Genomic DNA, 25,679 nt, shown 5'->3' on the forward strand with positions numbered 1-25,679 from the left:
TAAGAGCTGGGAATGTTTAACATTCTTTATTTGCCACAAGAAGACTTCTCTAATATTTGTTGCAGGAAAGTTGATAGATCAAAGGTTTGAAAGTCGTTTCTTTGACAGCTGATATCCTGATTTTTTCTAAAGCAAAACCTGTTTTCTAAAACATATATTTATTTTTGCTTCATTGAGACCTGAGTAGACACAAACTTTCCCAAGGTCAGGGCAACAATCTCTGACACGGGTCGTGATCAGAAGACAGGATTCAACTCTCTTCATTTTCAATGATGTGAACAGAAAAAAAAAAATCCTCAATTAAGATGTAAAAAGAGCCTCTCCAAATGTAATCTGTTTGTCTCTAGCAGAGGATATGCAGAAAGAAATGCTTCTGAGTGTGTTTGCTCTGCTTACAAGTGGAGATGTTAGTAATCAAATGTGTTTTCAGGAATAATATACTCAAGTACAAAGTAACTAAATGTTTCTATTATACTTTTAAGTATAAGGTGTTGCCTATGCTTTCTATAGGTCTGATTCTTTTCTCCAAACAAATTAACTTTTGAAATTATCAAGTCATGGGACTTTTAATCTCATGTCCATCACTAAGAAACCCGTGGTGGTCACTCAGCTAAGGCACATTGAACCTCACTGTCAGTACGAAAGCCGGAATTTGGTTTCCATTTGTTCTACTCCCAAGTGTATCTCTCTTTAAAAATGCGCTCAAAAACGAAGTGAAGAGGACAATTTTAGTTGGTTCCACAAACCCCAGTGCCGGGGTCCCTGGGACATTGCTGGCCGGCTGAATCCGTCGACACTAGGTCTCCCTATCTGCGGACGCCCTGTCCTGGGACCACTGTAGGTTCTGCACTTGAAGCTAAAAGCAAGTAAATGTACACGCACAGGATCTTTCTCCACCTCCCTCCACACCTCCTGGCGGGCTTGGCTTTAAACCACCCAACATAGAATTCCCCCCTTCCTTCTTTTTTCTGTCATCCAGGTATTCACTGGGCATCTTGTCTTTTCCAGGCACAAGCCCACCACAAATGTCGCCCCATCAGTAATCTCTACCTGAAGCCTCTCCCTCCACATGCTTCTTTACCCTCAAGCCTTCAGCTCTCTTCTCCATCCCGCCCTGCCCGTCCATCCCTGCCCTAACCGTCCGTCCATCCCCACCCTAACCGTCCGTCCCCACAAAACAGAATTCGAGTCCATATTATCTACAGCTAACAGCCATCGCTCTTTTTCTGTGACGTCAGGCTCATCCACATTTTCTGCACAGGCTTCCCACTTCCCGATTCTGTCCAGAAGGCAATAAAAACAGAACGCACCACCACCACCTAATCTCCCTTGTCAGATTCAAAAAGATGATGGTTTTGAAAGTGCTTCCCATTAAGAGAAGTGCTTTAGAGGACATCATGTAAGAAGCACCATTCTTTACACTGTTTTCCCCCTGATGGCAAGTAGGAGCATGTTTTTGAGGGGAGTGTCAGAAGGGACTCATCCCTCCGTCCGTCCCTCCATCCACACTCTAGTCTGGAGGTGTCAGGCTGGAGAAAACACCTTATCACTTTTGAACTTCTGGGTCTTTCCAGAAAACACTGCACAGCCACAAGGCCCGGACACCCCACTGCTTCCTTCTCCTTCGGCATGCGGCGCCTCTGGCTATTCCCTTCGGATTGTCTGTCGGAAGTGCTTCTCCTTGGACATCGCCCGTCCTCCCCCTGCACCTGCCCCCACTGATGCGCAGAATGCACAGGGGGGAGCAAATTAGTGCTATTCTTTTTAGAAAATCTGATTTGGGGAGTCACCTTGATGTGAGTCTAACACAGCTACACACGAAGTTTAGAAACGAAGCCCACTGTCTCCATCACGAGAAAGGCTGGGTGAGCTCAGCAAGAGCAGACTATAGGGCCAGGAAGTCCCCAGAGAGGGAAAGAACCCTTGCTCCTTCTATCCTAAGTTACTGTGAATGGGACACGGTTGATACCTTAATAACGAACCTGTTTCTTTCTAATCCATGACCTTCTAGGCCCGATGAACGAGCTCACACGGGAGGGGCCGGAGCCTTCCCCACTCCTGACATCTCCCCTCTCAGGTCCTCGGCTAAGGAGAATGCCCAATTTGTCACCAGGGACCTGGGGGGAGAGGACAGGTCTGCTGTCACCTGATGACAAAGACTCGTGGCAGCAACTGTCCTGCTATCCCTGATCGCCAAGTCTCCCGTCCTAAAATGGGCCCTACTTGCAACACCCACCCACCCACCCACCCCTACCGTCCCTCCGCCAACCATTCTGTGTTCCTCCCGGGGTTCTCCTACAGCAAAACAAACCTAAGGATGCCTCACCCGCAGGCATCGTCTTGAAGTTTGCAGTCAGGGCCTTCCTCTTATGTTTGGGAATCAAGGAGGCAAAGAGGAGGACGGGCTGGTTTGTGCATATCCCCTGAATAACTCAAAGAACCGGCTAGGTTTTCGTTTAAGTAAAGATGCAGAATAGAAGATTCACGCCAGAGGGATACTGAAGAATGGAGGTTTAATGCTCCCCAGTTTGGCCTTAATTGTAGCAAAGTCCTATTTGGAGAAACAAGTGTTCCTTAATCTAGCTTCTCAGATTCCCCGAACCATCGGCCTTGTGGCTCAATGGCTGGTGCCAAATGGAGACAAGTCCTGTTGAAAGCAGAGGTAGGAAAGATGCAAACTGCTTTTAGAAGAAAATACCACCTAGCTGAGAAAAGCATATCTTCATCCACAGTAATGCTTCTGCCTCCAGAGCCCGGGAATACAGCCAGGCCCTCTGCTGAGGCCGGAGTGTGCCCCTGCCCCCCACCCCAACCAGCTTAGAGAGGACGCCCTCTGCAGCGTCCAGCTCCTGGAAATCCGGTTTTGAGTTTGTTTGTTTTTTAAGGAGCAACTCAGAGCTTGAACTCATGACCCTGAGATCAAGACCTGAGCTGGGATCAAGCCTCGGACGCTCATCCGCGTGACCCCCCCACCTCCGCCAGGCACCACTGGAAATCTGTTTTGAGCCCGAAGTTCCTGATGTACAGTTTGCAGGCTGTTCTCTTTAGTTGGCAGTGAATAGGTTCCCAGTGAATGCGGTCTTGTTCTTTTCATGGAAACATGTTAAAGCTTCTCTCCCTGCCTCCTGGAAAGGAGCAAAGAACACCCTATGGCCAAGGACACCCCAGGGAAAGATGCCCCTGAGAAGTGTAGGCTTCAAGGATATTCCAAAAACGGGGAGAGAGCCGTAGCTCCGAGCAGTGCACTGGTGGGAAGCAGGGGTCTGCACCCCCCGCCCCTGAGAGAGCACCCCGCCCCCCAAGCCGTGCCACGTGGCACCCCACCTCCTCAGCCACCTGATTCCTCTGCAGCCCAGATGGGTTCAGTTTCTAACCCCTATCGCTCCCACTCGTTCTCCTTCACCTACGTTACCCCTATCCGAGCCGGCTGTCTGACAGTGAAAGTATTCGTTCATCCTTGCATTCAACTTCTTGTTTTCAGTAAGCTCTTCGTGCAGAAAGCTGGACTAAAGGTCTCCAAAGGCAGGACTCTGTTCCGTGTTGCTTTCTGCAGCGGCCTGGCCAGGGTCAGGCGGTATGCTGGTCAAGTATCGCCAGGACAGAGGAGGTGGGGGGGAGCCCTCATTCAGGGTGTGTGCCGATCTCTGGTGGAAGTACCCCCACCGTAGCTAGGCTGAACCTCCCAGCATGACATCACTGACTTCAGAAATGGAGAAAATGGGGGCGCCTGGGGGGCTCAGTCATTGGGTGTCTGCCTTCGGCTCAGGTCATGGTCCCAGGGTCCTGGGATCGAGTCCCGCATCGGGCTCCTTGCTCAGCAGGGAGCCTGCTTCTCCCTCTCCCACTCCCCCTGGTTGTGTTCCCTCTCTCGCTGTGTCTCTGTCAGACAAATAAAATCTTAAAGAAATGGGGAAAATGTGCTGGCTAGAGCATGCCATGTGTCACGGATACCCCACTTACAGTGGCCTTCTGAGCTTCAATGGTTTTATGAAGCGAATGTCAAGGATTCAGATTCTAGATGTCTTCCCAAACTTGATTAAACAATTTTCCCCCCTGTGCTCATCCCCAACCCTTTTTCATGTGGAGGACAGGGATGGAAACGGAATGGAGGGGGGATTAATCATCAAAAATTCAGCGACTTGATTTTGCTTTGTTTCCATTAGGAATCTACTTTCTTGGTGGTAGAGCTGGATCTGTAGAGGGATGGAGATCCTTTCCCAACTCCCCTTGCTAATCCCATTTCTTCTCCCTCTTTTAGGCTTTCATGAGGCTGATGGTGCTATATATATATTATATTATATAATATATATATATATATATATATTATATTATATAATATATATATATATATATATAAATTATACTTATCTGAAAAGCTTATGGTCAAATTGTTCATACTTTGGAAAGGTAATATGGTACCTATACTAAATATTGCATAAAATTTGCAGTGGGTCTTACACCACCTTATAATCAAATACAGTAATATTTCACCAGTGAAGTATACAAATATTCACATTGAGTGGGATAAATAAAAACTATAAATAGGAAAACTAAGTAGGCTTTAGGAAATAAAGATGAGACATTGTGGACCAGTGTTCTAGATTCTAGGCTGGTCAACAATCTCTTCCCCTGGGCACTAAATCCTTGGAGGACAGGCTGTGCTGCTCGTCATGTTTAAGATTCCCAAGAGAAGCATTGGACTCGTCACACATACCCACCCCCCAACACACACGCACACCCCACTGGGGTTACTGACACTGCCCGGAACCATGTTTGTTCCTGGAAAGGCTGCTAAACCAGAAAACAACGTGTACCCCTTCCCTTGGATTTATTTGGGCCAATGATCTGAGCTCACAATTCTTTGCTTACTTTTAATACAATTTGGTAAAGGAACTGGAACGAAGGGAAATGAGATTGCCATAAAATAGGACACAATAAGATGGAAATCCAGACCACTAGAAAATATCATCCAAGATAGATCCACAGGACATCGTAGTTCTGTTTCAGATTCCAGAGGCTACCTGAGCTTCATTTGTAATTGTGGCTTAGACAGTGATTTCAAATCCATAACTTTGTTGATTTAACATTGTGCATTTATAAGTAGACAAAAAATACCATTGCTGAGGCATTGGATAATTCAAAGTATTTAGATGAAGAGAGAGATGATTTCATTACCCATCTCCAGCTCTTTTCGGCATAATGCATGCTTTCTTATGTAATTGAAGATAATGAATTTTTTGCCATTTGAGAATGAATCATTGCAACACTCAAGGCCTGGAATTTGCAAGGTCATAAAATGCTTAAATAGTCTTATTTACTCATCAAAGAGGATTCCATTTCCATATAATTGATATTTGAATTGTTTAGTGATGACCATCAAACTTTTAATTAAATTCAATTTTTTGAATCATCTGAAGTACAAACAAGAGGTGAAAGAACAAGAATAAAGAATTTATAGATCCTGAACGTTTGCAAATTCCATTTACGTCTGAGTAAATTTGAAGAATTAAACGGGAGGGCAGTGGGGGGCACACTAGCGTAATTAAAACAGGCTCCATTGAACTGCTTCTGACATAGGGCAGACAAAAGTGCTGGTTTCTTTCTGCCATCGTTATGCAAATTGTCAAGGAAAATCACTCTCAGCCCATGCCTGGCTTGCAAAATCAGGTCATTAATCAGTATCCTTGACACACTGTCAGTTTCAGATGCTAATAAATTGAGTTTGGGTGTGCAATAGGGCTTTGGACTCCATTACAATACTACAAAGCTCAAGTGACTGTTTTTATGATTTAGGAATAACTTTCTCATTGACACCCAACAGCTGTCTGTAAGCAGCCTGATTCTTCTGTGCCAGCCGAATTCTTGGGTTTCTAGTTTAGTTCAATTAAAAAAAAAAAAAAATCAGTCCTGGAAAAGGTTTCTATAAAATCATGAGCACCAAAGCTCATGCCTACCTCAGTCTAAAATGAGAAGAGGGCGTAGGTAAAACCGCTCACACCGTTTCGAGGAGTCTCCGTCACGACCGTTCCCCGAGGCTCTGGATGCTCTTCCACACGCAGCTCCATCCCCAGGAACCCGGGTTTGAAGGAGATAATGGCAGTTCTTCCTTTCTCTGCTCCACTTCACTGTATAGATTTCTAGGGCGAGGGTTTCAGGCAACCCTTTGGGGTAGAGAGAACGTGGGGAGCACAAGAATCAGGGTTGGTGGTTATCGGGGAAGCTGGCATGCCAGACTGTCGCTCCTCCTGTTGAAGTTGCTCTGGAACGAGGCCCCGTCTGTGTGCGCAGACGCAGCTAGCCCATGCCCCAGCCCCCGATCACCTCCCGGGTCCCGAACCCGTCTTGACTGGGGCCAGAAGTGGAGCAGGGCTGCCTCCTCTGCCCTCCCCACCCCGGCCACTGCGTGGGCGTCACTCCTGCCCTTGGTTGGACCTGACCTCACAAGCCCCGGCGGGCTCCCCGTTCCTGGGTTTCAGTCTCACAGTGACCGGGGGGGAGCCCCTCCAGTTCCCTGTCCCATTCCACGCTCTCTACACGGTCACACGCAGCCCAAACACGCGTGTGTGCACACCGCACCCTCCCAGCAGGGCTCCAGGGCACCGACTTCTCCATCCATGCTTGCACTCAGTGTGACTTCACTTAGGAAGCTGGGCTAAGTTCGCTCACCCATGGGATGGACCTTCTGCTGGGGAGCCTCTGCCCAGGTCGCAGAGGGCGATCCGCGTGAGGGGCTGAGCACTGTGCGTCGTATCCGGTAAACACATGAGGGTGGTAACTGTGGGTCCCGGTCTCTGTCATCATACTTGAGCCTCAGCCACCTCTGTCCCTGGCCCCCACACCCCGTGCCTCCGTTCCTATAACTGGGTTTCCCATTCCTCTTCTGGTACGTGCGTGGCCCCCCAAGCCTGCCACGAGGCCCCGAGCCCTGCCTTTCCCAGCGCGGCCTCTTCCTCTGTGCACACGCTTCTCGCATGAACTGCCTGACTCACCTCGAAAACACCACCAGCCACCCTTCTTCCTGGCAGCCTGCAGACCGGCCACCTTGCCCACCACCTGCCGCCCTGGTCTCACCGTGCCCGCCCTGTCTCTCTGGGACAAGCCACGAGCCGCCGAATCCTACTCTCAGAGCTGTAGTCAGAACAGAAAACCATGCCATTTCTGAGCTGCACTTTCATTTATGAATAAATAGGATCTACAGGATTCTGATGAGCAGAGAAACCAACTCAGTTTTATCCGGAGAGTTTTTAAGAGTGGGACACTCAGGAACATTTTTTAGAGAGATTCCTTTCAAGCTAGCTATAGTTGCTAATTTTCTAAGAATTGTAATTCATAAAAAAATTGAAAAACTATATTAAACAGGGTTATCAATTATTAAGAGGTGCGTTGTGACCCTTGGGTGACCATTACTTGTCACCATTAACCTATCGATGAAATCATTCACTCACCTGGTCCTAACCTGTACAAATTAGAGGGTACGTGGTTTCTCAGCGTGGTTTTCAGGCCACCTGCCTCAGAATCAGGAAGGTCTTTCTCAGATTCATTAGATCTAGGCTTAGTGCCTACATAGAGCATTAAGAAAACCGTGAGTTTAGGGCGCCTGGGTGGCTCAGTTGGTTAAGCGACTGCCTTTGGCTCAGGTCATGATCCTGGAGTCCCTGGATCGAGTCCCGCATCGGGCTCCCTGCTCAGCAGAGAGTCTGCTTCTCCCTCTGACCCTCCCCCCCTCCTGTGCTCTCTCTCTCAAATAAATAAATAAAATCTTAAAAAAAAAAAACAAAACGTGAGTTTAGTGGCCAATAAATCTATAAAATAAAAATCTTGAAGTCTTTACTTCACAGCAATCCATATCTATCGGTGTAGTTGGTGGAAGTGTCCTGATGCCCCATTTCCGACGTGTGTGTTCGGGGAGGGCTCCTCACACCACCAACAACCGAATCTCTGACACCAGCGGGGTGTGTCCTAGAATCCCACTCCAACCTGACCCTGTAGCCGGACAGAGCATCGGGTTCCACAGTGCAGGGACTCCATCCCAAAGACTTTCTGATTCAGCGATGAGAATGAAAAAATATGAGCAAAGTGTTGAAAATAAAAACAACACAATCTTGGAAAAAAAAAAAGCCAACCATGTGACAGCTGAAAATGCTTGCCAGCTAAGGGCCAAATTTGAATTTCAACAAAAGGCAGCTGAGTATTAATGTGTAATGTGTGAAGGATGGGTTTCAAACGACCCAGGGGGCCGCACCATGACTCCGCCATGTATCCAGCCCATGAGTCTCTAACGTGTTCATGCCTGGGACTTGGGGAGGCAGGGGGAATGTTGAGGGGACTTTGGTTATTTTGACTTCAATAGGGTTAACTCCAGCCATGATTATTCTGAATGATGAGCACACACTTTAAAGACCAAAGCTGTACATATTCAGAATATATGGTGTATTTATTTAAATAGCAAAGAATAAATAGGAAGATTTAATCTACCCACTCACAGCAATGGACAGATCATCTAAGCAGAAAATAAGGAAACAAGGGCTTTGAATGACACACTGGACCAGATGGACTTCACAGATATATTCAGAGCATTCCATCCTCAAACAGCAGAATACACATTCTTCACAAGTACACATGGGACATTCTCCAGAATGGATCACATACTGGGTCACAAATCAGCCCTCAACAAGTATGAAAAGACTGAGATCATATCGTGCATGTTTTCTGACCACAACACTATGAAACTTGAAAAAACTGGAAAGACCACAAATACATGGAGGTTAAACAACATGAAAAAAAAAAAAAGACTTAACCTCGTATGGAACCCTAAAACATAAGCTGTAAAAGCTTACTTGTTACTGGATGCCTTATTAACCCACTGAGTGCCAAGTCAGGAGCTGTTGGATTAGCTGGGGGTGGGCACCGGGGCGTCTGCGGAGAGGGGAGCCCCAGTGAGGACACACATTGAAAATGCACACTCTAAACGTGGCTTTGTTCTGCTTTGTCTTTAGTCACAATGTCTGAGTGATTTATAAACTTCAGATAATGTTGATGGGGTAAGCATTTTGTTTGTTAAAAGAGATTATGGGGGCACCTGGGTGGCTCAGACCATTAGCATCTGCCTTCGGCTCAGGTCATGATCCCAGGGTCCCGGGATGGAGCCCCGCGTCGGGCTCTCTGCTCAGCGGGGAGCCTGCTTCTCCCTTTGTCTCTGCCCCTCCCCCTGTCGTGCTCTCTCTTGCCTGTATTCTCTCGCTCTCAAATTTTTAAGAAATCTTTTTAAAAAGTTAAATATTAAGAACTGCTGAGTAATACTGCTCTTTTATCAACCAGTGACCCTTTGGGGGTGTCTCTGAGCTGCATAAATTTCGACATAGGCACATTTTATATAATATATAAAGGCAAGAGTAACATGCAATTTTTCGAATAACCTACTTTAAAGCTGGTACAATAGCCAAGCTTAAGTTAAGACTGTTTAACTGCACGGTAATCTCGTCCAGGCTCTCGCATGAGGTCAGGATTTCAGGGAGTACAAGGATGGTGGGGAAGCACATTTTGTTAATATTTTGATGAAAATGCATTATTTTAGTGCCCTCTAAACAAAGCCGAGCAAGGGGAGAGGGCTCCACTGTGTAAATGGTGAAACGTCACCCCAGAGTCATAAACACGTGTGTGTCTGTCTTCCTCCTTTCCCGTCCGTCTTGCTCTCTCTCCGTTTGGAGCTCCTTCTTCCCGCTTGGCAGCCCTCGACGGCTAACTGCTGGGGCCCCTGCTCCTTGTCCTCTCCGTCCGCGGACAGCTCCCACTCCGCGGTGCCTCCTCCGTCCTGACGGATTCCCCTGGGGCCACACAAACGGAGCCCATTTTCCCTTGTCTGGGCCCTGACACATTTCGGCAGAGAAGCTTCTGTGGAAATCAGAGCGGCCGTTACTACTTCGGTGGAATGAGGGGTGACTGGAAGGCAGCATGAAGAACTTTCTGGAAGGATGGGAGTGTTCTGGATCTTGACTGCGATGTGCTCCCGTGGATCTACGTGTCTGTCACAGGACGTCAAGCTGCTGGTCTGCGTTTCTGTTTGCCTCGGTAGGTGGTCAGCTCGTGAGAGCGGGGGCTGTGTCGTCTTCTGGCCGTTGTGTACTTAGACCTAGCGTGGGGTCTGCACCCTCACGGGGCTGTGATAAGCACTGAGCAGCAGGCAGGGGGAGAAGAAGAAAAGCAGGAGGGAAAAGATGGAAAAGCCGGGTCTCGGCCTTTGCCCGCGTCAGGTGGAAAAGCATCGTGCTGTGTGTCACAGCTGAGCCCAGCTGCCGGGTCCGTGACCTGAGGCCTGAAGGTCACGGGCACGCGCGACCCATCGAAGCAGTAATTCAAATACCGTGTCACTGATGAAAGCCCAGATCGATAGCATGCGTTTACATCTGCTTGAAATAACAGGTCACTCCGGTCATGCTCCCTGGGTCCGAGCAGTCTCCTGGCCGGGACCTCCATCCCTGCTCACAGCCGACCACGGCGGGACTCGCCCGGGGCCACTGTTCAGAAGGAGATGTGTTGGGGTGTGGCAAGGGTGGGGTCCCGTCGTGTGGAAGGAATCCTGCAAATATAAATTCATTTTTAAAGGCATAGGAAATAGACCTCTACCAAAATGATAATGGTCTTTTTTTAATTTTACTTTTGTATTTAGGAATCACTGTGCTTCAGTAAACTTTGCACATGTAAGCTGATAAGTTTAACACTTGTATGCAAATGTGAAACCATCACTGTAATCAAGATAGTGAGCATATGTATTACACCCCAAAGTTTCCTCTTAGCCCTTAAAATCTCCTCAAATTGTCCCCTACCTCACCTGCCACCACGGAAAGGCAACCACAGTGATCTAGATTAGTTTGCACCTTCTATATTTTACGTGAATAGAATCATACAGACAAGACATCTATTTTTTATCTGATTTCTTTTAATCGGTAATTATTTTGAGATGCATCAATATGGTGGTGTTTACCAATAGTTGGCACCTATTTATTGCTGAGAAGTTTCCACTGTGTGGATATAACATAACTCATTCATCCACTCACTATTTGATGGTCACTTTGGTGATTTCAGGTTTGTGCTTATTACAAATAAAGCTTCCATAGGGATACGTATAGAAAGTCTATTTGTGGACAGGTGTTTCCGTTTCTTGAGGGGTAAATACCTGGGAGCGGAATGGCTGGGTCATTTGGAAGGTTTACACTGAATTTTTAAGAAAGAAACTGTCCCCCAAAGTGGGTGTAGCACTTTACATCTTCACCGGCAATTCTTGGTACTTGTCACCTTCGAAAACAATTGTTTGAGTTGTCCTTTTAAATCGAGACATTCTTGAGGAGGTGCAGTGGTAACTGGTGGTTTTAATAATAGTTCCCTTAATAACTAAGACAGCGAGGATCTTCCCACATGCTTATTCGCCGTATCTTACATAGTGAAGTGTCCAAATTTCTTACCTGTTTTTATATTGGGTCACTTGTTTTCTTACTGAGATATAAGAGTTCTTTATGTATTTTTTAAAGTCCTTTGTCAGATTGATGTTTTCCCAGTGTCTTATCTTAGGTCAAGATGTGTCTTTCCATTTTCACAAGAATGTCTTATGAAGAGCATAAGTTTTAAATTTTTTATGAAGTTACTTTAATAATTTTTCTTTTATAGTTCAAGCTTTTTGTATCCTTGTACAAAATCTTTGCCACACTCAGGAATACTGAGAATCTCTCTTATGTTTTCTTAAGTTTTAGGTCTTATGATCATTTAGGTCTATGATCATTTTCTTGTGAATTTCTGTGCCCGAAGGGAGCAAAGGATCAAGGCTCATTTGTTTTGTATATGGATGTCCACTTGCCCCACATCAATTAATGAGAATATTTTTTTCCTCATTGAATTGTTGTGACCACTTTGTCAAAAATCTATTGACTGCATAATTATGTGTCTATTTCTGAGTCTGTAGTCTGTTCCAATGATCTATATGCCTATTTTACATCATTACAATATTTTGAACATTATAGCTTCATAATATCTTAAAATCAAGTAACATAAGCATTCCAACACCAGTTTTGGAATGTGTATGGGCTTTTTTGTGTGTGTTTTTCTTTTTTTGTTGTTGTTGTTCACTCTTCTAAGTCCTCAGATTTTCTACACAAGTTTTAGGATAAGTTGTTAAAATTTCTGCCAAAAAAAGAAAAAAAAAAATAGCCTGCTAGTATTTTGATTAGGATTGCCTTGTTTTGATGGATCGGTTTGGGGAGAAAGGACATTTTGACAATATTAAGTTTTCTAATTCATAAGCATGGTAGTCGCTCCACATATTTGGGTCTTCCTCAGTTTCTCTCAGGACTTTTCTGTAGTGCTCTCGAACATGTATCTTGCACACCTCTTGACACCTGAACCGTTGAATGGGGATCATAAAAGACCTGGATTAAGTCAGGAGGTGCCGATAGGGCGCAGCATGAGCACGCAGCGGACCACCTGTGCACCTGTCAAAGGGCCAAAGGCCATCTTGCAAAGAAGACAAAAAACATGGTAAGACTGGATGTTTAAGGACTATTTAACCACACCATATGTTGGCAAGTCTACGGTGATTCCAAACCTGCTACTTAACCACGATGCTGTTCTTCCCCCAAATCAGGCGCAGTGATGCTCAAACTAACAGTGGGCTGGTAGGGTTTGCTTGCTTGGCTGTTACCGATTTTCAGTTCAGGAATTAATTTTAAAATATTTTGGACTATAAGTAAAAATAACCTCATTGGCTTCTCCACCCTCCTGGAGCCCTGTCATCACTCACACTTTGCAGTACCTTGTAGTAAGTCTGTGATCTTTGTGCAGTTACTCTCTCCTTCAAATAATACTTTCTGAATGGAATTGCTAACATACGACACTTTGTAGGACCTTCTTTAAGAAACTAGACTGGAACACCTTCATTCCTTAAATATGAAAAGGTTAAAGAAAGATCTATAGTACATTTTGGGTGATGAATTTCTAACAGTACGCCCAAAAGTTAGATAAATGACTTACCATGTGTTATAGGAAAACAGAGCTCGGTCAGAATAATCTCCGTAATGCTCTTGATGCCATTGTGTGAAAAAGGCACATTCTGTTCTCTCCTGTGCTATAAATTTCCTCTCCTTGGTGGACTCCCCGGAGTCGACTCTGACAATGGTCTGCTCAAAGCATGCCTCAAACGCATGTTTTTCCATTTGGAACCTTTAAAGAATTTTGTCACTTTCATGTTATTTAAGTTATTTATCTTGACTGTTTCTCATGAAACAGAAGGTGACCCATCCACTCCTGGCAGCTGATAAAGTTCTATATATTGTTAATTCTAAGGCGATTTCTGTCTTAGCTGATCTATAAAGAAAAGCAGTCGTTTTCTTTCTCTTGATGTCTCCCTCAGCTTTCTCAAGGTCACCTTGACAGTTTTCAGGACAGACAGACGGAGGAGGCACGAGGGAGAGAGGGGCCCTGGGCAGTCCACCTTCCTGCCCCCCACAGGATGGGGAACGAGGCCCATGCACAAGGATGCAGGGTACCTCCGAAGTCCTCTGGGATCGCAGAGAGCAGGCCTGAAAAGGAGGCTTGCGGGGCGCATGGTGATAGGCAGGACGCATCTCCTGCAGGGGTGCTCCCCGCGGCCCCTGTGGGTGCAGGGAGAACCGGCCGCGAGCGGGGCGGCTGGGCTACATTGCCATGTGCACCTGCGCGGCTAGTCCTGCGTCCTCACTCAGCTGTCTGCGGGTGCGGGGCTCTCCGTGAAGCCTCGGTACTTAGCGGGAGACTCCGTTCTCGCACACACTGGAGTTTCCAGGGCAGTTCGAATCAGATGTCATTTAGAGTTTCGTAGAGCCTACCTGATATTCCCCGTCTCTGTGAGTAGCTCAGGAATGGAATTGCCTTTCACGGTGACTTCTCGTTCTCAGATTGGCATGAGCGTGCGCTCCCTGAGCAGCTGAGAGCGCCTTCCTCCGCCGGGCACACGCGTGGGGGGCTTGTGTTCACGCCTGAGAGGGCTCCCAGGTACGGGGCTGCCTCTTGTGAGCTGCCTGGACTTGACTTCCCCTGTTTTGGGGGTAATTTGAATGCACGGGCTTCCCTAGAGCTCAGATGTACTGTTTCCATCCTTCAGAACCCTCAAAACCCTCAGCACTTGAATCACGGCGGTCTGGGACCAAGCGGGGCTTGCGTGGAAATGCAACACGTGTGTAATTGCCCAGCAGCAAGCCTAGGCCCCAGCTCCCACTCGGGAAGTCGACGTTCTCTTCGGGAGCGAGATCAAACGCTGCGCTCCGGCCCAACACAGCCGCTGTTTCCCTGTAGGATGACCGTGCTCTTGCAATAGGAAAAGATTTCTGGTGAAGGTCTGCCGGTTTTAGCAAGGTCTTTAAAAAGTTTGCAAGTACTGCTAGTCTTAAACATACACTGGAATTAGTATCAACATCCACTCAACAGACTGTAAAATCTACGTCTGGGCAGAACAGTTGCTGGAGGAAAGGTGTGCTCACAGAATACTAAACTCTTGTACCTATACCCCGTTTTTATTTTTAAAAGATTTTTATTCATTTATTTGACAGAGAGACACAGCAAGAGGGGACACAAGCAGGGGGAGTGGGAGAGGGAGAAGCAGGCTTCCCGCCGAGCAGGGAGCCCGATGAGGGGCTCCATCCCAGGACCCTGGGATCATGACCTGAGCCGAAGGCAGACGCTTAACAACTGAGCCACCCAGGCGCCCCCCTATACCCTATTTTTAAAAACCATTTTGAATGTGTCTTAATATATAAGTTTCTGACTTTGATGTTTTGAGCTGCTCGTTTGAAAACCTGACCTTTGCTGATCTGTCCACACAACTGCTGATAGGAGAGGTCAGATAAATGCCCTAAGCAGTTAGAGAGGGAGACGTCAGGACACACTGGGGGAAAAGCCACACCGGGTGTTGCAGAAAGCATTCTATAACAGAGGGAGAACCTAACTGGCAAAACAGGGAAGACGGGGGCGACCCCGGCCCGGAAATCCCCCGAGGCAGCGCCCACTCCCCGAGGCCGGGGTCCGGGCGGAGCTGAGCTGTGCATCGGAACCGGCTTCGCGGGCCTGTGACAAACCCATGCGCTGACCCGGGCTCACAAGGGCCCCACACTGCGTTGGACGCTCTGAGGTCACGGTCTCGTCATTCTTAATTTTTTAGCAAAAAGCACCCCATCTTTATTTTGTGCTTGCTCTACAATTAAGGAGCTGGTTTTGGTTTGAATTACACAAAATTACTCTGTCTTTAGATCAAATTGCGCAAATACCAGCAACTCCCTATGCTTCAAGGTCATCGGGGCTCGTAGAGGGGCCCTGGGACCGGGGCGCCAGGATTGGCCGGTCCCAGGGTCTGTGAGGGCTCCGCGAGACGCATTCCTGGAGTGTGAGTAAAACTGAGGCCTGACCTCAGAAAGCATGAAACATTGCCATTTGCAACGACGTGGATGGAAGTAGAGAGTATAATCCTGAGTGAAATAACTCAGAGAAAGACAAATACCATATGATTTCACTCATATGGGAATTTAAGAAACAAAACAGAGGATCATAGGGGAAGGGAGGGAAAAATAAAACAAGACGAAATCAGAGAGGGAAACAAACAATAAGAGACTCTTAATCTCAGGAAACAAACTGAGGGTTGCTCGAGGGAAGGTGCGGGGGATGGGGTAACTGGGTGATGGGCATTGGTGGGGGGACGCCGCGTGATATGATGAGCACTGGGTGTTATGTGAGAGTAATGAATCCCTGGGAAGTAGCAGCATCACTAGGTGTCACTCACAAGTCCAGAAAGCAGATGGGAATGACGAGGGACAGGCTCACTCCCTCTCCGCCAGCCTGCCATGCTTCCTCCCGCACCCCCTGGGTGGGACACGCAGCTTCTGTGAAGTCAGAACTAAGAGAATAAACAGGAGGTAACTGCTCCTGGTACAAGAAGATGCCTTCGGGTGATCCAGATAGAGAACACAAAAGAGCTTCTGGAACACTGGAAAAAGACTCTTAAATTTTGAAGTCAAGAGAGATTATGAAAAGAATGGCCCCTGCTGGAAACTGTCCCCTTGTTCTGGAAGATGAGGCAGAAGAAATATTCCACAACAGAGCGTATATACAAACAGTCACAGGAAGCACGAGGGAAATGATGAGGGTCACGAGGGCGGATTTGATTCAAGGGGCTGATGAGTGGAAGCAGAGGCTTTGCAAAAGCACGCAGCGGAAACTTGTTATTTAGAAGGAAAGTTTCTGGATTTGCAAAAAAGGGAGATTCCAGACTGAGGGAACTGTAGGCAGAGAGGCTGGAGGGGCCAAGGTGGAAAAAGCCAGGACCAAAGCCTACCCCTCAGGCCAAGTGAGTAAAAGCAGACAGGGGTGATGAGTCTATTAAATGCAGCCCAGAGGTGGACCAGAGGTGGAGACTGGGGCTCACGGCTTGGATTTTGCAATGTTGGAAGACTTTGCCTTGAGCAACTCCAGCAAAACTTATTCCTATAACAAAGTCAAATTTATTGCTTACTGGGTCAAGGAGAACACAGCACCTGGAAAAATTTAAACATTAGACACATATTCCATATCATAGACAGAAATTTGAATTACATCTCTAATTGTGGAAAATGAAACTAAAATACAGTATAATTTTCTATTAATACAACCTTGGGGGTTGAGGTGGAGAGAGAAAGTAGTTCTTAAGCTACACGGGAAACCTGGAAGGTACACAAGAAAATATTGATGGGGCGCCTGGGTGGCTCAGTCAGTTGAGCGTCTGCCTTTGGCTCAGGTTATGATCCCGGGGTCCTGGGATGGAGTTCGTGTCCAGCCCCCTGCTCGGCAGGGAGCCTGCTTCTCCCTTGGCCTGCCGTTCCCCCTGCTTGTGCTCACTCTCTGCCAAATGAATAAAATCTTAAAAAAAAAAGAAAGAAAGAAAATACTGATAGAGTTTATCTCCTAAACATTGAAATTTTCCATCTGGCATAAACTACTGTACAAAACCAAAAACCGATTTCTCCCCTGATGATTTTTAATCTTTTATTTTAATTCCAGTTAGTGAAAATACAATGTTGTATTCTTTTTTCAACTACCTAATATTTTCAAAAGATTATAGTAGGAAATAAAGTGGAAAAATAAGAAGAAATAGATTTTGCCCTCCAAAAATTTTCATTTTTTATTTGAATTTTTGAACCCAGGTTGTCTGTCATAACAACTAGGATAGAGTCTATAGATAACTTTATAAGGTTACTTATTTTAAATCTCCAACAATAAACATTTATTACGCTCAAATATTTTTTAAAAAGAGAACAGGAAAAAGTTGGAAAACATAGGGCAGGCAAAGGGCCAATGGCATGACTACATCAGGAAGCCCTTCGTTTTAGTATAAAGATGAAAAAGTAAATCTAGTAAAACCTGGCAAGATGCTAGAAGAGAAAATGTACGAAAGAGAAAATGCAAATACCTAAAAAATAGAAGAAAATGTGTTTAATCTCACTCACAATCCTCTGATGTGAATTAAAGCAATAATGGGTCATGATGTTACCTCCATATCTGCCACAGTTAAAAAACATTGATTCGGGGCGACTGGGTGGCTCAGTGGGTGAAGCGTCTGCCTTCGGCTCAGGTCATGATCTCAGGGTCCTGGGATCGAGCCCCGCATCGGGCTCCCTGCTCAGCGGGAAGCCTGCTTTTCCCTCTCCTGCTCCCCCTGCTTGTGTTCCTGCTCTCTTTTTTCTAAAATTTGGATTATGATCTAGAAAGCATCCTAGCATTTCCTTCCACTGTTTTACCAGAGTCACCCTCGCTAAGGATGCCAACAGCGTCCTCACGGCCAAATAAGTGGGCAGCTTTCACTGTCGAGTTTCTTTAACTTTTCTATGGAATTTGAAAAAAATCCCCACTTCTTCCTTGAAAAGTATGTCTGCCTTGGACTCTGAGTACCTCTACTATAGCGACGCTCATAAAAATAACCTGAGGAGTTCATTAACGATTAGATTCCCAGGTATCACTCCCGGAGATTCGGACGGTCTGGGCTGGGCCAGGACTCCCATCTTTTAACTAAGCCCCTTGGGCACGTCTGAGCCTGCAGACAGCTGTGGGAAACCGGCTCTTTCTGTCCTCTTGCTTCTCACTCTTGCCTCCTTTTCTGAGTCTGGTTGACACACAACGCTCCATGAGTTGCAGGTGCACAACAGGGTGAACGGACAAGTTTATACATGGTGCTGCGCTCGCCGCAAGGGTGGCCGCCACCTGTCCCCATACCGCGATGTCAGTGTCGCCGACTCTTGCCCGAAGCTGTGCCTTCCATCCCCCTGACTTCTCCTTCCATCCCTGGAAGCCTGTGTCCCCACTCCCCTCCCTCTGGCCGCCATCAGTGTGTTCTCCGCAGTTGTGGGTCTGTGTCTGTCGTTGGCTGCTCTTACACCAGCCGCCTGGAGCCTCCAAAGCCAAAGGCATTCACCTACCCCCTTGGCCCTGTTCCTCCTCCTCTCTGCTGTCAGAAGTGACACCCGTCACCGAAGCTCGACACCTGAGCCTCCTGCCTACCCGGCGAGGCACTCATCCATTTCTGTTCATTCTTCCTTATACATACCTTCCAATCTCTTTATTCCTGATTCCCATCCCTTATTAACACCGCTGCATACATCAGGCCTTTTTCTTCCTTCTTGGATCTCTTGTCCCTCTGACACGTCACTCACGTTGGCCTAGATGCAGACATTGAGCCATTCAGCAAATGTTTACTATACCCTACCCTGTTCTGGGCAGGGGCGCAGAATGACACGGAAGTCAGCAAGTCCCAGGTCTAATGGAGCTGCTTTTGCGTCTAGTGGAGAAGCACATCATGAACAGATACACACATCACGACTTACTGTTGGGAGAAGTACTACAATGAACCAGTACATGCAGGAGAACACATGACCTCACTCGGGGACCATCAGAACATACTTCACAAGGGAAGGGACACCGAGTGTGACTCTCGTGCCTCCCCCAGGCCAGCCGCCGGACCCCACTGCCTCCGGCATCCTCCGTCCCAACGCACACCCCACCTTAGCCCCGTGGCAAACTTTCACCGACTCAGCCGTCCCCTGGTCACGGATGTCTTCCCTCCCTACTGGGGACAGGTCCTTGCCTCTACCTCTGTGCCTCTTCTTTCTTGCAATCTCCCTGGCGGATCGCTCACTTTGGTGTCTGTCTATACCCCAGAATGGTTGTGATTTCAATACGGTCTGCATCCAGTTGTTTCATTTTGAATTTCTCTAAGTCACTCCTCTTTTCTCACTTAGCTTCCAGATGATCCTTGTTAATCCTCATTGTTTCCCATTTGAAAAGATTTAACTTTGCTCTTAGGACACACACATGGTTAAGTAGTCAAAAAAAATTTCTCTGACATTTAGAGAAAGTTATTTATAAAATAAGAACCAAAGAGCTATTGTGAATGTTGTTTAGTGAAACAAGGACTATTCTAAGCTACATTAGAGACAAAAACCTCTAGTCATGTTATTTTGCTTTAGATCTCACCAGAGTTTGTCCCTGGAGTATAACCTAGAAAAGCTAAGGTTCCAGCTGAGAAAATTGTATTGTTAAGATAATATTGATTTTAATTTGATCTTACTGACATTGTTTCCATTTCAGCTCATGCTGTTAGAAATTTCTTACCGATTTTTTGAGGGGAGCAGTGATTCTCTCCTCTGGAGAGAAAAAGTTGAAACTTTTAAAGTATTCTTCTTATTGTTGCTTCAATTGTGTAGCATTTCCAAACTTCGTATGTATAATTGAGAAGTCTTTTTGAGTTAGGCTGCTCAAGCGGTTCTGACGAAAGAAAATCATGTCCACGCTTTGCAGCTGAAACCTACACTTTGTAAACATGTTTCTTTTCTTTTTTTTAAAAGATTGTGTGTATTTATTTCATTTTCTTTTCGGCTTTTTGCAGTATTTTGTAAATCCCTTTCCCAAAATGTAAGGACCTCAGGTGCAGTAAGAGGATCCCACAGTTTTGTCTGGGAGAAACCCAAGGCAGTTGTTGTAAAGTCGGAATCCCATGTTTCCGGGAGCTGGATGGGTGGGGACACCCGCGGGCATCAGCCAGAGGTTACACCCAGAGGTTACATGCAGTGGGATGCAGTTGATGAGCTACGTTCTTAAATTTTTTCTTTGGAAATAATTTTAAACTTACAGAGAAGTTTCAAAAATAGAGAAGAGCCCCTGAGACCCTTGACTCAGATTCATCTATTATTATTATTTCATGTGTATGTACGGGTTACTTTTTCCTGAACATTTGAAAATGAGTTGTACATGGTCACTCTTTACTCTTCAATAACTCAGTATTTCCTAAGAAAAGGAATATTGTCCTGCATACCAATAGTATAGTTACCAACTTCGGTAAATGTCACATTGAAATAGGACTTGTTTCATCTACGGCCTGTAATTCATTGTCATCCTCCTGCCCAGCGTTGCACTCCCTCTCGCCTGGGATGCGGGAGCCGTCCATCCCGTACTGTCCCCCCGTGTCCCTTCACTCCCCTTCAGTCTGGAACAGCTCCTCAGCTTGCTCCGTCTTTGAGGACATTCATATTTCTGGAGAATACAGTTAGGGGCCCATTTTTATAGCCCTTCTGTTCACGTGGGAATTCTCTTTTCAGAGCTTACCTTTCTCAGACGTTGATGGTGTTTCTCAGGCGGCCAGTCGGGCTAGAATCAGGCCGTATGTGTCGATGCCGCAGATGCTGAGATGTGCGGAGAAGCCTTTCTGAACCATACGACCTCTGGCAGGAAAGCCGGAATGGATGGAGGCAAGGGCTGGTGACCAATCTGAGACTAGGCTGACTGTCCCCTTAACCTCACGTACGTGTGTATACGCACACGCACCATCGAGACCAGGCTTAAGATAGCGCAGCAGTGGTGCGTTTCTGCCTCTTCCGTCCTGCGTCCTCCGTGGGTGCGCCTGAATCTCTTCTTCCCAGAGACCCCAGGTCCACGGTCTGGGGGGATGTCTGTCTCCAGAGCAGTGCGCTGGAAGCCGAGCAGGAGGGCAGGAGGGGCCTGGCAGACGGAGCTGCACCTGCTTTGCCCGCCGTCGGAATGGGCCCCGGCAGGGCGGCGGGACAAGGTCTTGTCAGCTGATTTACAGGTGGAGCTTCTGGGTCCTGAGTCTGAACGGACAAGCTGCTCGACATCCCGAATGTTCACATCGCGCCGGATCCAAGCCCCGTGCGGCGGTCCTCGCGTGGTGGTTGTGAGAGCGCCCATATAATCACCTTGCAAGTGATAAAGCGTGTGCATACGTGACCCTTGCTTTACTGTCGTGGGCTACGTGACCCTGAAAATGAATTCTTGAGGCTCTTAGAGTCCAAGATTGGACTCATCTCCCCTTAAGGAGCCGTTCTCCTCAGCTTCCTGGGAGATCCTTTTGCTTTTGCCACATGCGACCACCTGTCCCGTGCCCCCCGCTCGGAGGCACCGCCCCTGGGCTGGCATGGGACCTGCTTGCTCCTGTGGACGGCAGCTTTCAGAAAAAGCCAAGCCTATAAGCCTTGAGAAAGTTCCTCCCAGCGGCCTGGCTGTCGTGCGCACCCTTGTTTATTGTCACTACATCGCGAGCTTCAGTATTTAACTTTTACACAAGAAATCCTTGATCGTGAATGTCAGTTGTATACATCACCTACTTTCCTATCTACTCACAAAAATCTGCAATTCAACTCTTGAACTTGATTGGACTTTTCATTTCTTAAGCTTTTTACTTGAACACCCTGCAGCAGCAACGGTCCCCAAGCCTGTCCACACAGAGCCTCCCGGTGCGTCTGCATGGAGCTCCCACCCAGCAGCTGAAACTGCGCTTGGAGCCCACTTCGTCTTAGAGCTTTGACTTCTCCTTTCACAGAAATGAGCAGACTTGTGTTCTTTGATTTTCTTAGGACCATGTAACTTACAGATAAAGAAAATGACAGGCAATTAAATTTGGGATTTGCACGTAGCTTTATCTGACATAAAGTTACTATCTGTGGTCCTTCCACTAACAAAAGGTAAAACTTTAAAGGAAAAAAAAATGTTGCTTTTTAATAACCTTGCTCTGGGAAAACAAACCAGAGGAAAGTCTGAAAAAAAATCTGCATTCAATTAAAAAAGTTTGATTTGGTAAAAACCTAAGAAAGGACAACCGAATAGAAACAATTGAGCAAAAGCGAAAAATATTTCATGGAAGAAAAGTCACAAGTGGACAGTAAACCTGAGAAAAGCCGCTCAGCCGCACTTGTGAGCAGGGGAGTGCCAGTCACAACCAGCAGCAGTGGCAGCTCACGTCCACCGGTGGGCGCTGAGCAGGGATGGGGACGCAGTGACAGGAGCTCAGCTTACCGGGGGTTCGAGCGCCGGGTGCTCTGCGAAGCACGTGAAAGCGTGCCCAGCACCGTTATCGCCTGGTAAGCGAGGAGCCACCTGGAGAATCACGGGGTCATCTCAGGAAGTTGCGGGGTTTCCCTGTGGGGACACCGGCCCCCGCGGGCGCGACCGCTCACGGTGTAGCGCCGGGTGGAGAGGAGGCGGCCGGGTCAGCGGTCAGCTCCCACGTCGCGCTGAGCAGACGCCCCGGCCGCCCGGCAGCGACACGGGGTCGAGAGCTATGGAAGCGAAGGGGCCGGTGCAAGGGCAGAGTCGGATCTCCGTGCCAAGGTCAGCAGAAATGGACGTAAGGTTTAAGGACTCATTCATATTCATATTCGGAATAATTCCGAGGAAACCAAAGGGAACCACGAAGACCCCAAATGCGCGCGGCGGCCTTGGGGCGGGGGCGGGGGAAGCTATCGGGGGCTCCGGCGGCGCTGCAGATGGCGGGGGGCGTGTGGCCGGAACGGGCGCCCGCTCTTCCGGGGCCCGCGCGACGTGCGTCCGTGCGTGAGAGGCGCTGCGCGGCGTCCGCTGGGAGAGGAGGAGGACGACGAAGCTCGTGCTCTCGTGGCTGTCGCCCTGGCGAGCGGCAGAGGGCGGCGCGGGGCACGCTGCGGCCCCTCCACCCAGCGCCCATCGCGGGGCTGACTTTTCCAAGACCATACGGCACGTCGCGAGGACGTTGACGGGCACCGCTGATTGTTTCACCTCCTCGCCGGAAGCCCCGCGGCAGCGGCCGTGTCAAGGTGACGACGGACCCACGCCTGCTGTCCGCCGCTCGCTCCAGGATGACACGGCGGGCCCGGGCTCGGCGGCCTTTCCTCCCGTGGGCTGAGCGGGCTGAGCGGCGCCCCGGCGGCTCGCTCTTCTCCTCGGGGCCTCGGACCTCCAGGCCTGTCGCACGTCTGTCACGCGGAGGCGCAGCACGGGTCTGTGGGCTGGGAGCCAAGTCCGCAGCGACAGCCGCCGGAGCTCCGGGGCGTCCGGGGAGCACAGAGTGGACCTTTGACACTAGACACGGTCACACGTAACCGGATGACGTAAAACCGCGAAACACTGTAATCATGTGATTCCCAGCTTAATTTTTATTCCTAACTAGTGAAGTAATGTTTTATGTAAAACTGATTTATGATCGAGCATTTAAATTCACGATGAACGTGAGCTTGCTCTAGGTCATGGTGTCAGAACGTTGTTGTCGTTCACATCACACTTCACAACACGCACAACGGTCCCCACTTCACAGACACAAAACCAAAGCTCAAGGGCTCAGGGGTCTGGGCAGGGTGAGGGGGCCGGAGGGGGCCCAACTCCCAGGCCAGGACTCCGGCCACTCTGCGGTCCCACACAAGCCTGCCGGTCGGCTGCGGTCACAGACCCGTCCCTCCCCTCCCCTCCCCTCTCCTCATCCTGTCCCTCACCTCTCATCCTGTCCCTCACCTCTCCTCATCCTGTCCCTCACCTCTCCTCATCCTGTCCCTCACCTCACCTCTCCTCATCCTGTCCCTCACCTCTCCTTTCCTCATCCTGTCCCTCACCTCACCTCTCATCCTGTCCCTCACCTCTCCTTTCCTCATCCTGTCCCTCACCTCACCTCTCCTCATCCTGTCCCTCACCTCACCTCTCCTCATCCTGTCCCTCACCTCTCCTTTCCTCATCCTGTCCCTCACCTCACCTCTCATCCTGTCCCTCACCTCACCTCTCCTCATCCTGTCCCTCACCTCACCTCTCATCCTGTCCCTCACCTCCTCCTGTCCCTCACCTCACCTCTCCTCATCCTGTCCCTCACCTCTCCTTTCCTCATCCTGTCCCTCACCTCACCTCTCATCCTGTCCCTCACCTCACCTCTCCTCATCCTGTCCCTCACCTCTCCTTTCCTCATCCTGTCCCTCACCTCACCTCTCATCCTGTCCCTCACCTCATCCTGTCCCTCATCTCACCTCTCCTCATCCTGTCCCTCACCTCACCTCTCCTCATCCTGTCCCTCACCTCTCCTTTCCTCATCCTGTCCCTCACCTCACCTCTCCTCATCCTGTCCCTCACCTCACCTCTCCTCATCCTGTCCCTCACCTCACCTCTCATCCTGTCCCTCACCTCCTCATCCTGTCCCTCACCTCACCTCTCATCCTGTCCCTCACCTCTCCTTTCCTCATCCTGTCCCTCACCTCACCTCTCATCCTGTCCCTCACCTCATCTCTCCTCATCCTGTCCCTCACCTCTCCTTTCCTCATCCTGTCCCTCACCTCACCTCTCATCCTGTCCCTCACCTCACCTCTCCTCATCCTGTCCCTCACCTCACCTCTCCTCATCCTGTCCCTCACCTCTCCTTTCCTCATCCTGTCCCTCACCTCTCCTTTCCTCATCCTGTCCCTCACCTCACCTCTCATCCTGTCCCTCACCTCATCCTGTCCCTCACCTCACCTCTCCTCATCCTGTCCCTCACCTCACCTCTCCTCATCCTGTCCCTCACCTCTCCTTTCCTCATCCTGTCCCTCACCTCCTCATCCTGTCCCTCACCTCACCTCTCATCCTGTCCCTCACCTCACCTCTCCTCATCCTGTCCCTCACCTCTCCTTTCCTCATCTTGTCCCTCACCTCTCGTCATCCTCTGTCCCTCACCTCTCCTCATCCTGTCCCTCACCTCTCCTTCCCTCATCCTGTCCCTCACCTCTCCTCGTCATCCTCTGTCCCTCACCTCTGCTCTCCTCATCCTAGATCTCACACTTGGGAATTAGGTGCCTGTGTGATTGTAGCTTCTACTCAGGCATAATGCCATTTTTTCTTTTGATCTAAAATAATCTAATCAAATGCAAATTATCAATGAAGTCTTTGTTGAGTTTATGAAGAGTTGAGTAAATTAACTTCGATAATCACACACCCTCCAAATAGACTAGAAAGCTTGCAAATGAAGCAGCTCTGAAGGGAATTCCCTCAGAATGTGGAATTCTAACTTTGACACATTGTCATTTTTAGGTTCACATTGTTCTCTCTAAATGATTTCCATTTCTAAAAGCCAGCGTTCTGTTTGAACTAGGACAGCAGTACATCGTCCTGTAGGCGTGCCCAATCTCCTGTATAAGGAAGTCAGAGTCAACACATCCAGCGCATCCATGCTCCAGAGTCCCACCTTTTCCAGGTTTGTCTCTGTCCTTTGTGGCTGCAAACACACAGCCCAAGATAGCAGAAGAGATGAAGAGAAGGGGAGAGAGAATGACCGACTGGCCGTGTCCTGTGAAGAAGGCTTCTGGAAGCTACCATATCCTATCTGTTGTCACAGCGTATTGGCCAGAAGTGGGTGAGCCGGTTCA

The 25,679-nt window shown here is 48.3% G+C and overlaps 1 long non-coding RNA gene across 1 annotated transcript; it reads right to left on the reverse strand.

Moving 5' to 3' along the window:
- Positions 1–8,415: 8,415 nt before the first annotated feature.
- Positions 8,416–23,372, reverse strand: LOC144379482 (uncharacterized). Its single transcript, XR_013442646.1, has 2 exons — positions 20,641–23,372; positions 8,416–10,576 (listed from the first exon to the last, which is right to left on the reverse strand). It is a non-coding gene; the product is annotated as an uncharacterized LOC144379482 (long non-coding RNA).
- Between the last annotated feature and the right edge of the window lie 2,307 nt (positions 23,373–25,679).

Source organism: Halichoerus grypus, chromosome 11, assembly GCF_964656455.1.
Source record: "Halichoerus grypus chromosome 11, mHalGry1.hap1.1, whole genome shotgun sequence".
In the NCBI taxonomy this organism is placed as follows: Eukaryota; Metazoa; Chordata; class Mammalia; order Carnivora; family Phocidae; genus Halichoerus; species Halichoerus grypus.